Consider the following 16,100-nt stretch of genomic DNA (forward strand, 5'->3'; position numbering starts at 1 on the left):
CACACCTTCCGACCTACATGTGTTTGGCCCAATGAAGGATGCACTGAGCGGGAAGCAGTACGTGGATGATGATGAGGTTATTGATGCAGCAAGATGTTGGCTCCGACGTCGACCAGTAGAGTGGTACCATGGGGGCATATAGGTTCTCCCAATAACGTGGCGTGATGCACTGAACGGAAATTATATTGAAAAATAGGGTTCTGCAGCCAAACGAATGGCGAGTAATATAGTGTACCGGAATCATGAATAAAACCAACCTGCTTTAATAAAAAAATGTGTTGCATTACTTATTGAACGCTGTTGTGTTTAAGTTGGATTTCCAGCACACGCAGGTACCAGATTCCTGTACTATCCTATTCGGAAAAAAATGAACGAGCCGTAGATCTGTTCTCGGGTTACGGAACAAACCTATCTAAATTTTCGAGTGTTTCTCTACAGTTCGGCTATGGAACACGGCTGCTGTTTTCCCAATATTCTTACGTCGTGGCGGTTCACTTTTCGATCTGAATGGAACGTTGCCTAGTCACTGGACACTAAAAGTGAAAGGACGTTTTATCTCCACGGCCAACGTTAATTCAAAAAACTGTACACGTTGTTTGTCAAAGGCCTGAAGCAACTGAATCCCGTATGGTTTCAAACGCAAACGTCACCGTGGCTTTTTCTTGATCAGCACGACGAGTAGGCTTCCGTAGTCTCTGTTGAACGCGCTCTCCCTCCCTCCCCCGCTCACTATATATATATATATATATATATATATATATAGATATATATATATATATATCTCTGTCTGTCTGTCTTCAGTGGACACAGTGGAGCGACCTGTTGATTTTCTTTAACATTAACAACCAGCGACTTGAAACTGCTGTTGCCACTGTCGAATACTTTGTGTGTAGGAGGCTACTGTGCGGCTGGTCCTGACGGAGGTTCGAGTCCTCCCTCGGGCATGGGTGTGTGTGTTTGTCCTTAGGATAATTTGGGTTAAGTAGTGTATAAGCTTAGGGACTGAAGACCTTAACAGTTAAGTCCCATAAGATTTCACGCACATTTGAACATTTTTTTTTTTTTTTTTTGTAGGAGGTTCAGGGCCGTGTCCTCGACGAAAACATCAGGCCGCGCAGCCGTAACTGAATTTCACCTGTTGAAACGGAGAACGAAAAACGCCTTTTGTTGCTGTGTTACTGCCTTGTATAATCGGCGCACACTGGGTTATGAACAGCGAGCTAAAGAAATGCGAGAGAGAGACCTCTACCACCAACTACACGAACAGGAAACTTACAACCGGCGCCAAGGAAAAACTCTCCGTTTCGAAGCGTAAGTTAAAACTGACTGTAAGTTTCCATTTTCGTTCGTGTAGAAGATATAGTCTTGTGAAATCGGATCAATCTTTCTGAAACATCCTGTAGGTTTGTGGCTTCATCAACGTCGGGTATTGCCGTTCTGAACACCTGGAACAACGTATTTTGTGGTGTGTTGACTTTCGTTTCTGAAACAGTGCATCTCCGGGAAAGCCGGCCGCGGTGGTCTAGCGGTTCTAGGCGCTCAGTCCGGAACCGCGCGACTGCTACGGTCGCAGGTTCGAATCCTGCCTCGGGCATGGGTTGTGTGTGATGTCCTTAGGTTAGTTAGGTTTAAGTAGTTCTAAGTTCTAGGGGACTGATGACCACAGCTGTTAAGTCCCATAGTGCTCAGAGCCATTTGAACCATTTTTTTTTTTTTTTCTCCGGGAAAAGTGTAGTAGAGCGACAATGTCTAAACGCAGAGTACACGGTACGGCGATCTTAAAGTGTTGCTTTTAAGGAAAATTGTCAGCTTATGCACTGAACGTTTTGTGATTATTACCATGGACTGCTATTACTGCCGTAATAAAATCCTGTCCCAACGGCACGGGATGATGGAACCGTAAGTGTAACAGCGTAGTTCCCGGCTACTTGTAGGGCGCTCACGCGGTTTAACAGAATCGAAGCAGGGAGAAAGATTTGGACCCTTCGACTATTACAGAAGTTGTCAGCAACTAAGCAACAGCATTTCTGCTGTTCGTCACACAAATTAAATCCGCCGGGAATTTTCATTATATCGGAGATTCCGACGAATTGCGAAAAATCTGTTCTAGAATTGGGCATTCTGTTAACATTCTGTCTGCACTTATTACAGGAACCGAAGAGCTACATTCCAGCTTCGTCTGCTTGCCTTGGCAGCCGAAGTTCACTGGCGTTGCATGGCTTGTCAGTGGATAGCAAATTACCGTGTGTAGATATCTGCCGCTGCTGCTGGACCTAACGAGCTATTGCCCTGTTAACGAGCTCAGCGGGTTCCGTGTGTTCGCAGTCATATCTGTGCTTGCTCTCAATGGCGGGCTGGCGTCATCGACCGGTAACATCGGCTACGCAGAAACGCATCACTCCAGTAGAGACGGCAGTGTTGATGCTTTGGGGTAGACAAGCGATGCAGGTATCTATGGAATCTTTTTTGCCAGGCAGAAAGCAATTTCCATGTTGGGTGATTCCATACGACTCAGAATTCGAAATTAATTGATTAACTTCAGGCTGGTTCTTTTTCTTTCTTTTTTAAGTCAGCAGTCTGTGTGTTCTGGTGCATGCGGGTTAACATCGAAACTGCCTGAATACTGCACGTGAAAGATGATTGTAGGATAAAAAAATTCGTTATTACGTTGTCAGTAATTTTCAGACCGAGCTAGGTGGCGCAGTGGTTAGCACACTGGACTCGCATTCGGGAGGACGACGGTTCAATCCCGTCTCCAGCCATCCTGATTTAGGTTTTCCGTGATTTCCCTAAATCGTTTGAGGCAAATGCCGGGATGGTTCCTTTGAAAGGGCACGGCCGATTTCCTTCCCCATCCTTCCCTAACCGGAGCTTGTGCTCCGTCTCTAATGACCTCGTTGTCGACGGGACGTTAAAAAATACTAACTAACACTAGTAATTTCAGAAGCCAAATGTGGTCTTTATGTGATATAAAGATGTATACTGCCGTGGCCAGTGACAATTTCATTAATGTCTTCCTATACCCACGCCCTGGAGAACGCTGAAGCAAAAACGTCGGTCATTACAGTGCTTTCAATATTTTATGTTATTACGCTTCACTGCACGCAGAAGTTTTTATATGAAACTGTTTTCCATGCTTTCTGACGGTATTTACTTCTGAACTGTCGAACACATTCAGAGAGGTTCATTACCAATTTGACAAATTGTGTGAAGAAACATCTGAGGCAGCTGTGGTCGCCGGCCGTTGTGGCCGAGAGGTTCTAGGCGCTTCAGTCCGGAACCGCGCTGCTGCTACGGTCGCAGGTTCGAATCCTGCCTCGGGCATGGATGTGTGTGGTGTCCTTAGGTTAGTTGGGTTTAAGTAGTTCTAAGTCTAGGGGACTGATGACCTCAGATGTTAAGTCCCATAGTGCTCAGAGCCATTTGAACCTTTTTTGAGCTGTGGTTGTGGAGTTGTGTATGGAAAACGAATAGCCGTGTTAAGGCAGTCCAGACGGCTAAATACACCGAGGTGACAACAACCATGGGATACCTCCTAGTATAATATCGGACCTCCTTTTGCCGCGTGTAGTGCAGCAACTCCACGTGGCACGGACTCAACAGATGGGGCCAGGTGTCATACCGGTAAGTGGTCTCATATTGTAAAGTTCTTTGTGAGTTTGACTCGATATTGTAAGTTCTGGAATAAAACCACGTATCCTCTCTACCCATGAAGTTTCATTTCGTTCTCTCCTCCCCTTCCAGGTGCATACTTTCTTTGATAGGAACTGTCTACCATGTGGTCTCATTACTGATTTAGACTTATTACGACGTCGTCATCAGACAATCTAACAGTCTGCGTGCTTCTCTGGGCTTGATCAGTTGGCGAGTTATTATGTAACATATACAAGTACGTATAGTTTTGTGGGACACGAAAGGGAAGCAGTGGTTGGGAAGGGAGTGAGACAGGGTTGTAGCCTATCCCCCGATGTTATTCAATCTGTATACTGAGCAAGCAGTAAAGGAAACAAAAGAAAAATTTGGAATAGGAATTAAACTACATGGAGAAGAAATAAAAACTTTGAGGTTCACCGATGACATTGTAATTCTGTCAGAGACAGCAAAGGACTGGACGAGCAGCTGAACGGAATGGATAGCGTCTTGAAAGGAGGATATAAGATGATATTCAACAAAAGCAAAACGAGGATAATGGAATGTAGTCGAATTAAATTGGGCGATGCTGAGGGAATTAGATTAGGAAATGAGACGCTTAAACTAGTAAATGTTTTGCAATCTGGGGAGCAAAATAACTGATGATGGTCGAAGCAGAGAGGATAAAAAATGTAGCCCGGCACTGACAAGGAAAGCTTTTCTGAAGAAGAGAAATTTGTTAACATCGAGTATAGATTTAAATGTCAGGAAGTCGTTTCTGAAAGTATTTGTATGGAGTGTAGCCATGTATGGAAGTGAAATGTGGACGATAAATAATTCTGAGACGAAGAGAATAGAAGCTTTCGTAATGTTGTGCTACAGAAGAATGCTGAAGATTAGATGGGTAGATCACATAACTAATGAGGAGGTAGTGAACAGAATTGGGGAGAAGAGAAATTTGTGGCACAACTTGACTAGGAGAAGGGATCGGTTGGTAGGACATTTTCTGAGTCATCAAGGGATCACAAATTTAGCATTGGAGGGCAGCGTGGAGGGTAAAAATCGTAGAGGGAGACCAAGAGATGAATACACTAAGCAGATTCAGAAGGATGTAGGTTGCAGTAAGTACTGGGAGACGAAGACGCTTGTACAGGATAGAGTAGCACGGAGAGCTGCATGATTCCAGTCTCTGGACAGAAGATTACAACAAGAAAACATAGTTGTGTACACAAGCTACTCTGATTTCTAATTTAATTTCCTAATGTTTTACTATCTCAGTTCTCTTTCTTTCTAAAGATATCATCTGATGATGATTTAGTAATAAGTCGATACTGCTAATAATGCCACTTCAGTAACCTGAGGCTAAAATAAGAAAACAAAAATGTAAATTCCTTCTTTGTTAATGATCCCGCCCGTTCTTGCTCCGAACTCTGGTGGTTCAGTCGTAAAGCTCGCAGTGATGAACTCAAATTCTGGCCGTAATAGTTCAGCCCTAAATTCCATCGCCTTCTTTGCTTCTGTAGTCGAGTAAACTCCCGTAGCTCTCTCAACTTTTGTGCTTTAATCCTGCAGTATGTTCTCTCGGCGCCTCTTCACGCACAGGCACCGCGGCTGCGGCTACCGTGATGCCAGTGTCCATCAGCAAGTATGAGTGGCGCTGCCCGCCGTGCTGGCCAGTAGTCGGCTACTCACATGACGCGCATCTGGTCGCGGCGCCGCAGCTCCTCGTCCCTCTTCAGGACCTGCATGATGGTCTGGCGCTCCCGGTCCGTCAGGTGAGGCAGGTCGGGCGCAGATCTGGCCAGCATCTGCGAAGCAAACCAGTGGACACTGTCAGTGACCATGATACGAATGGCGTCTACTGCACACCTAAAAAATAAAGTACAGCATGAAGCTGACGCGATGTTTTCTCACACTCTACATTCAGTATTCCGTGACGTGTCGAAGAGGATCACCTCCACGTAACTTACTGTTTATTAATTTCTACGTACACATACTACTGGCACACCGCGAGACTATTGGGAGGTTTTACGTTGTACAACTTTTTGAACAATAATGTTCTGATACATTATAATGTCGCCCTGTGATATAGACACACAAAATACTCATCAAAATGCATGATGGAATACTTCCGTTAGAACTGTTTGTCAGAACGAGGTTAGAAACAGTCTTTCCCAGGTGGCGATCTCCCAAATGCGCCACCCAAAAAATTCAAAATTCTCAAGAAACGAATTACACAAATACAAACACAAACACACACACACACACACACACACACACACACACACACACACACACACATATATATATATACTACTGGGCGTGATATACACTACTGGCTATTAAAATTGCTGCACCAAGAAGAAATGCAGATGATAAACGGGTATTTACTGGACAAATATATTATACTAGAACTGACATGAGATTACATTTTCACGCAATTTGGGTGCATAGATCCTGAGAAATCAGTACCCAGAACAACCACCTCTGGCCGTAATAACGGTCTTGATACGCCTGAGCAATGAGTCAAACAGAGCTTGGATGGCGTGTACAGGTACAGCTGCCCATGCCGCTTCAGCACGATACCACAGTTCACCACGAGTAGTGACTCGCGTATTGTGACGAGCCAGTTGCTCGGCCACCATTGACCAGACGTTTTCAATTGGTGAGAGATCTGGAGACCGTGCTGGCCAGGGCAGCAGTCGAACATTTTCTATATCCAGAAAGACCCGTACAGGACCTGCAACATGCGGTCGTGCATTATCCTGCTGAAATGTAGGTTTTCGCAGGGATCGAATGAAGGGTAGAGCCAAGGGTCGTAACACATCTGAAATGTAACGTCCACTGTTCAAAGTGCCATTAATGCGAACAAGAGGTGACCGAGACGTGTAACCAATGGCACCCCATACCATCACGCTGGGTGATACGCCAGTATGGCGATGACTAATACAAGCTTGCGATGTGCATTCACCGCGATGTCGCCAAACACAGATGCGACCATCATGATGCTGTAAACAGAACTTGGATTCATCGGAAAAAATGATGTTTTTCCATTCGTGCACCCAGGTTCGTCGTCGAGTATACCATCGCAGGCGCTCCTGTCTGTGATGCAGCGTCAAGGGTAACCGCAGCCGTGGTCTCCGAAATGATAGTCCATGCTGCTGCAAACGTCGTCGAACTGTTAGTGTAGATGGTCATTGTCTTGCAAACGTCCCCATCTGTTGACTCAGGGATCAAGACGCGGTTGCACGATCCGCTTACAGCCAAGCGGATGAGATGACTGCTAGTGATAGGAGGCCGTTGGGATCCAGCGCGGCGGTCCGTATTACCCTCTTGAACCTACCGATTCCATATTCTGCTAACAGTCATTGGATCTCGACCAATGCGAGCAGCAATGTTGCGATACGATAAACCGCAATCGCGATAGGCTACAACCCGACCTTTATCAAAGTCGGAAACGTGATGGTACGCATTTCTCCTCCTTACACGAGGCATCACAACAACGTTTCACCAGGCAACGTCGGTCAACTGCTGTGGTGTATCGTGTGTGTGTGTGTGTGTGTGTGTGTGTGTGTGTGTGTGTGTGTGTGTGTGTGTGTAATTCGTTTCTTGAGAATTTTTTGGGTAATCGGTAATACTGGAATTCAATATGGTGTTGGCCCACCATTACGCTTGATGACAGCTTCCACTCTCGCAGGCATACGTTCAATCAGGTGCTGGAAGATTTCTTGGGGAATCGCAGCCCTTTCTTCACAGAGTGCTGCACTGAGGACAGGTATCGATGTCGGTCGGTGAGGCCTGGCACGAAGTAGGCGTTCCAAAACATCCCAAAAGTGCTCTATAGAATTCAGATAAGGACTCTGTGCAGGCAAGACCATTACAGGGACGTTATTGTCGTGTAACCACTCCGTCACCGGCCGTTCCTTATGAACAGTTGCTCGATTGTATTCAGAGATGCAATCGCCATCCCCGAATCGCTCTTCAACAGTGGGAAGCAAGAAGGTGCTTAAAATATCAATGTAGGCCTGTGCTGTGACAGTGCCATGTAAAACAACAAGGGATGCAAGCCCCTTCCATGAAAAGTACGACCACATTGTAACACCGCCGCCTCCGAATTTTTCTGTTGGCACTATACACGGTGGCACATGACGTTGACCGGGCATTCGCCATACCCTCACCCTGCCATCGGATCGCAACATTGTGTACCGTGATTCGTCACTCCATACAACGTGTTTCCACTGTTCAATCGTGCAATGTTTACGCTCCTTACACCAAGCGAGGCGTTGTTTGGCATTTACCGGCGAGATGTGTGGCTTGTGAGCAACCACTCGACCACAAAATCCAAGTTTTCTCGCCCCCCGCCTAACTGTCATAGTACTTGCAGTGGATCCTGGTGTAGTTTGGAATTCATGTGTGATGGTCTGGATAGATATCTGCCTGTTGCACGTTACGACCCTCTTCAACTGTCGGCGTTTTCTGTCAGTCAACAGACGAAGTCGGCCTGTACGACTCTGTGCTGTACGTGTCCTTTCATGTTTCCACTTGGCTATCACATCGTAAACGGAGTACCTAGAGATGTTTAGGAGTGTGGAAATCTCGCGTACAGACGTATGACACAAGTGACACCCAGTCACCTGACCACGTTCGAAGTCTGTGAGTTCCGCAGGGCGCCGCATTCTGCTCTCTCACGATGTCTAATGACTACTGAGGTCGCTGATATGGAGTACCTGGCAGTAGGTGGCAGCACAATGCACCTAATATGAAGAACGTATGTTTCTGGAGGTGTCCGGGTACTTTTGATCACATAGTATACATACATTCATACGTACGTACAGGGTGAATCATCTAAAACTTGCACTGAAAATATTGTGAAAATGGAAAATGCTATTAATATGTAGTTTTCACAGAATGGCCTGATAGGTAGGGGCTCTTATTGTTAGCCAATAAAAAATGGTTCAAATGGCTCTGAGCACTATGGAACTTAACTTCTGAGGTCATCAGTCCCCTAGAACTTAGAACTACTTAAACCTAACTAACCTAAGGACATCACACACATCCATGCCCGAGGCAGGATTCGAACCTGCGACCGTAGCGGTCGCGTCGTTCCAGACTGTAGCGCCTAGAACCGCTCGGCCACTCCGGCCGGCTGTTAGCCAATAAACGGCTTGTAATAATACTTAGAAAGTGTATTTGTTGTGGAAACATACACTTTTTTTAAACGGAGCAATGCCTATTGTCATTAACAAACCAAAACTAGGGTAAATGAGAATGTCAGTGGCGTTTGTCACAGGATTCTAATGCGAGTAGTTTACGAGACATCGTATTTTGAGAAGTTTCCACACTGATACTTGGACAATACCTATGGTAGCACACGCTAAAGAACAACACAAGAGCCGGCCGAAGTGGCCGTGCGGTTAAAGGCGCTGCAGTCTGGAACCGCAAGACCGCTACGGTCGCAGGTTCGAATCCTGCCTCGGGCATGGATGTTTGTGATGTCCTTAGGTTAGTTAGGTTTAACTAGTTCTAAGTTCTAGGGGACTAATGACCTCAGCAGTTGAGTCCCATAGTGCTCAGAGCCATTTTTGAACAACACAAGAGCACATACTAGTTGTGTGGATTCTGACGAGCAACGAGACAACTGACTATCACAGGTTGTGTTCCAAATGACTGCTGGTAGCGGAAATACAAGCTTCCTGTCTGGTATGGAACGACTGCTACAAACGTCCTAGGATTTCGTTGGAGATGTCAGAGCAGGCTGCTGTAGTACGTCGTTGCGTATCATCGGATGTAGCTCGTACTTTCATATAGACAGAGTCATTCAGCTTTCACCACGGAAAGAAGTCTATAGGCGTCAAATCCTGGGTAACGGCCTGGCCAAGGTACAGGTCATCTGTGTCCAAACCAACGATTTAGAATCAGCTCGTAAAGACACGCATTAGTACTCCGTTTTACATGGCCATGGTTGGTAAATGTCGCTTCGTCACTAAGCAAGATATATGGTACATGTGGAGTATCCTGTCCTAATGCCCATGTACATAAGTTAACACGATTCTCATAATCGTTTGCATGCAGCTCTTGACGGAGAGACATGTGGTAGGCGTGGAACCTATGTCGACGGCGAATACGTACACATTTGCCTGACTCATGCCGCTTCCTCTTGCGATTGTGCTGGAGCTAAGGTGGGGATAAACTGCAACAATAGCAATTCCCCCCTCTTCTGTTGTCATTAGTTTCCTTCTGTTACGTTGTCTTAGATGTTACACCACCGCTTTCACGTAACTGGTTGCTGAGGTTGACTGCCGAAAGGTTGACGTCTACTAGAATATCTCGCCGCATGCCCTGTACAAGAACGAACTGCGTTCTTCCTACATTCTTAGTACACCATGAGCTTGTCGACATTTTCTGCAGTGCTAAACCCCATCGTCCACTCACGACCTCCTGCATGGACTGTAACACATTAACTGCCTACCCAGTTTCAAAGCAGTAAAGCACAGTGTAAATAAACATAACAACATAATACCTAGCAATTACGCAGGTTGAATGGCACAAACAGGAGTCGGTGTGGAAACTTTTCAAAATACGATACTCGTAAACGAATAGCACTAGAATCCTGCAACAAACAAAACTGACATTCTAATTTATGCTATTTTTAGTTTGTTAATGTCAATAGGCATTGTTGCATTTAAAATAGTGTTTCTTTGCACAAAAAATGTACTTTCTAAGCATTATTACAGCCTGTTTATTGACTAAAAAGATGAGCCCTCGAATACCAATCCATTCCGTGAGAACCACACATCAATAACACTTCCCAATTCCGCAAGTTTTAGGTGATTCACCGTGTATACTGCTCATCACTTTGGGCGTCTGTCATTCTCCATAGATCAATAATTGAGGACTGAGTGTTGTTGTTATTGTTGTGGTCTTCAGTCCTGAGACTGGTTTGATGCAGCTCTCCACGCTACTCTATCCTGTGCGAGCTCCTTCATCTCCCAGTACCTACTGCAACCTACATCCTTCTGAATCTCCTTAGTGTAATCATCTCTTGGTCTCCCTCTACAATTTTTGCCCTCCACGCTGCTGCCTTCCAATACTAAATTGGTGATCCCTTGATGCCTCAGAACATGTCCTACCAACCGATCCCTTCTTCTAGTCAAGTTCTGCCACAAATTTCTCTTCTACCCAATTCTATTCAGCGGCTCCTCTTTACTTATGTGATCTACCCATCTAATCTTCAGCATTCTTCTGTAGCAACACATTTCTAAAGCTTCTATCCTCTTCTTGTCCAAATTATTTATCGTCCATGTTTCACTACCATACATGGCCACACTCCACACAAATACTTTCATAAACGACTTCCTGACACTTAAACCTATACTCGATGTTAATAAATTTCTCTTCTTCAGAAACTCTTTCCTTGCCATTGCCAGTCTACATTTTATATCTTCTCTACTTCGACCATCATCAGTTATGTCGCTCCCTAAATAGCAAAACTCCTTTACTACTTTAATTGTCTCATTTCCTAATCTAATGCCCTCAGCATCACCCGAGTTAACTCGACTACATTCCATTATCATCGTTTTGCTTTTGTTGATGTTCATCTTATATCTTTCTTTCAGGACACTGTCCATTCCGTTCAACTGCTCTTGCAAGTCCTTTGCTGTCTCTGACAGAATTACGATGTCATCGGCGAACCTCAAAGTTTTTATTTCTTCTCCATGGATTTTAATTCCTGCTCCGAATTTTTCTTTTGTTTCTTTTACTGCTTGCTTAATATACATATTCAATAACATCGCCGGTCGTTGTGGCTAGCGGTTCTAGGCGCTTCAGTCTGGAACCGCACGCCACAATCGATTGTTCGCCCTATCGACCTGTGCCGAGTGCAAAGTTATAGTAAGGGCCTACAGACCCCATAAAATGCCCTCGGGAAAAATTACGGCTGTAGTTTCCCCTTGATTTCAACCGTTCGCAGTACCAGCACAGCAAGGCCGTTTTGGTTAGTGTTACAAGGCCAGATCAGTTAATCATCCAGACTGTTGCCCCTACAACTACTGAAAAGCTGCTGCCCCTCTTCAGGAACCACACGTTTGTGTGGCCTCTCAACAGATACCCCTCCGTTGTGGTTGCACCTGAATATGTACGCCTGTCGTGATTTGCGAAATAACTTACATATGGATGAGAGGTTCCATGCCCTCTTTTCCTTATCGCCTCTCATTTTCATCAATTTTATTAATGTTTTACGTCATTGCACAGTGGTAACAGGCCAAATAAGGTTATTCTAATGAGAGTATTTCTATGGAGAGTCAAAATACTTTTCACTTGATTGCTGTGCATTCTGGGTTACTTCCCTGGGTGGGCTGTGCAAAGCGAGCACCGGAGGACGCGGCACACTGCGTTTCTGATTGGGGGCTACATTTCCGCAGATTCTGAGAGAGGGTTGTACGAGGGCGGTTCAGAAAGTAACCTCCGATTGGCCACAGTGCGGGTTGTGGGGGGAGTAGCGACGCCATCTGTGCGTTCACGCACTCAACAGGTTAGTCGGCATCAAGCCGTGGTCGAGTGAACGTCCTACCTGCGCTAGTTTAGTTTTTGTGGCAGTTTGAAATGTGTGATGCATAGAAAACCCCGCCAAATGTGAAGTGCGTGCTGTCATAAGGTTTTTTACAGCCAAAGGATATTCTGCAGCAGCTATTCATCGTGAGCTTTGTGCCGTGTACGGACCAAGAGTTATGAGTGAAGGAGTTGTCCGTGAATGGGTACGTTTATTTAAAAGTGGACGAGAAAACGTTCATGATGAAGAGAGGAGTGGTAGACCATCATTGGTGACTGACGAACTCGTTCAGACAGTTGATGCAAAAGTTCGTGAAAATCGACGTTTCTCAATGTCGGAGTTGTCTACTGGTTTTCCACAGATTTCTAAGACTCTCTTGTACGAGATAGTGACGGCAAGATTGGGTTACCGTAAGTTCTGTGCACGATGGGTGCCCAAAATTCTTACCGACCACCACAAAACTCAAAGAATGGCCTCTGCATTAGACTTTCTGTCACGTTATGAGGACGAAGGAGAACCATTGTTAAACAGAATCGTGACCGGTGACGAAACCTGGATTAAGTACGTGAACCGTGAGACAAAAGAACAATCAAAGATGTGGGCACATTCAAATTTGCCTACCAAACCAAGAAAAGCCTCGCAAGATTTTTCTGCCAGAAAACTGATGGCAACGGCGTTTTGGGATGCCAAAGGGGTGTTGTTGGTTGAATTCATGGAACGTGGTACGACCATTAATCAAGACGTGTACTGTGAAACAATAAAAAAGTTACGACGGGCTATACAGAACAAACGCCGTGGTATGCTGACTTACGGTATCGTTTTTTTGCACGATAACGCCCGTCCTCACTCTGCTCGCAGAACAACGGCCCTTCTTGAGTCCTTCAAGTGGGACGTTATCAACCATCCACCTTACAGCCCAGACCTGGCGCCAAGTGATTATCACCTCTTCATGCATTTAAAGAAATGGCTCGGGTCACAGCGGTTTGATGACGACGAAGAGCTCAAAGATGCGGTCACAGGCTGGCTCCAGGCACAAGCGGGTGATTTTTATGCAGAAGGAATTTCAAAACTTGTGAAGAGATACGATAAGTGCCTCAATCGCTATGGAGACTATGTAGAAAAATAGTGCAAAGATGTAGTTGTAAGATGTATATATTAAAATATTTTTATTTAACTTGGTGTATTTTTTTAAATCAACCGGAGGTTACTTTCTGAACGGCCCTCGTACATCAATGGGCTTAAGCACCTGGCTGAACGACTGACGTCGGTCGAGTTTCGCCTATTGTGTGCAGGGTGAAACGACATGCAAGACGCCTGAGTGTCGCCGCAGTTTATGTGTTTACCGCTCCGGCGCGCCCAGAACGAAGACTGCTGGCACCGACTGACTGCATTGTCCTCATGAGCCCAAGAATACTTGTGGACCCATGCGTGTCCTCCAATCCAGTGGATTGCCAATGTTTTCTGTGAGGGGGAAAAGACAGCATCTGGGAAAAATAAAGCGTCCGTTGTGATGGTGGAATCGTCGGTGCGTCAGAGCAGTGCCATACATGATGCGTAACATCAGCCGTCAAACATCCTTTGCCTCACTGCACTGCAGAGAATGTTAGTCAGTGTCCTGCATGCCACATATAAGGCACAGTGGGGAATCTACCATATGAATGTCGTACAATCTTTGGCGGTAGGCTGTCTTGGGGTTGATTAATATATACCAAGACAATCTCGCTGCCATGGTGAGGAGAGTCATATGGACAGCTCGCCAAAATCTGTCGCCAGTCTCTCGTTCGGCAACATTGCTGCCATGATGACGCCTCAAGTATCAATATATCTCACGGGTAGTGGGGATCCTTATAGAAGCTATATGTAAATGAAAGTAACGAAAATCGACAAAGAATCGCGCGACATGAGAAAAAGAAGGCGATATTGTGCCTGCCACCAGCGGTGATACAAAAGACGGGAAAAGAAGCACGTCCGGGAACGCCGACGTGATGGCGTGTCGCTCGCAGGTATAGAGCTAGAGCGTTGTTCCGCACATTCCTGAGACTAAGTCCTTCAGGATGGTGTGGGAGAGTTAAGGTTTCATAGTTGACCTTAAACAACATCCCTTGGCTGACATGATATCCAGAGGCCGTCATTAACCTGTCAGTAATACCACGTGGCATTGGTAGTACCTGTGCCAGGTGCGGCAGTCGCGAGGCCCGATGAACATTAGTGTATTCCAGCCTTTGGAGGAGGTCGCGGGTTCGGAGTGAACTGTTGCGTACGTGCAGTCGGACGTACTGGAGCAGACGTTGGTAGCTCGCCGCTGCTGATTGCCGTAGCGATAGGGTGAACAATACCCCTAAGCATCGCAAGATGTCCACAGTCGTAAACGGGCTGTCCAGAGCGTCCAGCCCTCGTCAAGAGTCTGCATCAATGGTTGGAGCGCTATTGCAAACAGCATCATCGACAAGGGACATCCTTGCCTAACTGAGCCGCAAACAGGAATCGTTCCTACCTCCCTGCCATTGACTCTCACCGTCGAAGGAGCGCCGCGAAGGAGGCGCATGACGATGGTATCGCCATGCGTCGCATGATAGAGTCGAGGAAATCATGGTTGATCCTGTCAAAGACACGCTCAAAATCCACTGATACGAACGCCGCTCGCATGCGACAAGCTTCCGTCAGGGAAATGATGTCACAGTATTCGCCTAGGATAGAATGGATGTTGCTCCGAACCCCTGAATTATCCTGATATTGTGGTAATGTCTTGGATATTCCAGTCTTGAGCCTTGACGAAAAAATTTGCGCAAATATCTTACACTAAGTATTGAGCATTGTGAGCGATCGAAATTGATGGGCGCTGACACTCCCTGTCGATTTCGCTTTTGGTATAAGCAGTCCCGCCATGAATTGCGAAGGAACGTCCGAGTCAGGGTTCAGTAACTCATTATACATCAACACCAATTGGGACATCATTAAATACGCAAATTCGCGATAAAATTCGAGTTTCGATCCATCTGGCCCAGGGGATTTATGAACCGCACTCTTCCTGAGTGCCCTCCGAATGTCGTCTTCCGTTAGAGGTTCCAATAACCCCTCTGCATCCGGACCATCCACCTCCATTTGCATCTGTCGCAAAATGTCTTCTCCCTTCTTCATGGAGCACTGTGGTGAAGGATAGGCGATTACGTGCATGTCCCTCGGACACATGATGCATGCTAATACATTCTCCATCGACGTTGTCCAAGCACCGAGCACGGATCGAAAGTCCCTCCAATCGACGTCTCGTGATCGATAAAATGCACGCATGAATGCGATGAATTTCCGCTTGTCGCTCGGGGGATGGGGGCCCTGGAGTACAGGTCACGGAGCACCATGTAGTAAGAATCAAGTACATCTCGGAGCCATTTCGCGTTTTCCTTGCCATACTTTATGAGACGGCCGGTCGGAGTGGCTGAGCGGTTCTAGGTGCTACAGTCTGGAACCGCGCGACCGCTGCGTTCGCAGGTTCGAATCCTGCCTCGGGCATGGATGTGTGTGATGTCCTTAGGTTGGTTAGGTTTAAGTAGTTCTAAGTTCTAGGGGACTGATGACCTCAGCAGTTAAGTCCCATAGTGCTCAGAGCCATTTGAACCATTTGGACCTTACTTTATGAGAGCTCTTCGTATCGCCGGTTTTGCACATCACAGCCACCATGAAACAACCGTACGGTGCATCGGTAGACGGCGAGTGCACGTCTGCCACCTTTCTTCGATCCACTGGCGACAATCGGGGTCCACCAATAAGGATGAATTAAGTTTCCACGAACTACGGCTCCGCCAGACCCGCTGTCCTGGGAGGGTTCAAATGGTTCAAATGGCTCTGAGCACTATGGGACTCAACATTTGAGGTCATCAGTCCCCTAGAACTTAGAACTACTTAAACCTAACTAACACATCCATGC

The 16,100-nt window shown here is 46.1% G+C and overlaps 1 non-coding gene across 1 annotated transcript; it reads left to right on the plus strand.

The window, feature by feature from the left end:
• The first annotated feature begins 2,689 nt into the window (after positions 1-2,689).
• Trnaa-cgc lies at positions 2,690-2,762 on the plus strand. The gene has a single exon. It is a non-coding gene; the product is annotated as a tRNA-Ala (tRNA).
• The last annotated feature ends 13,338 nt before the right edge of the window (positions 2,763-16,100 follow it).

Source organism: Schistocerca piceifrons, chromosome 1 (genome assembly GCF_021461385.2).
Source record: "Schistocerca piceifrons isolate TAMUIC-IGC-003096 chromosome 1, iqSchPice1.1, whole genome shotgun sequence".
NCBI classification, from domain to species: domain Eukaryota; kingdom Metazoa; phylum Arthropoda; class Insecta; order Orthoptera; family Acrididae; genus Schistocerca; species Schistocerca piceifrons.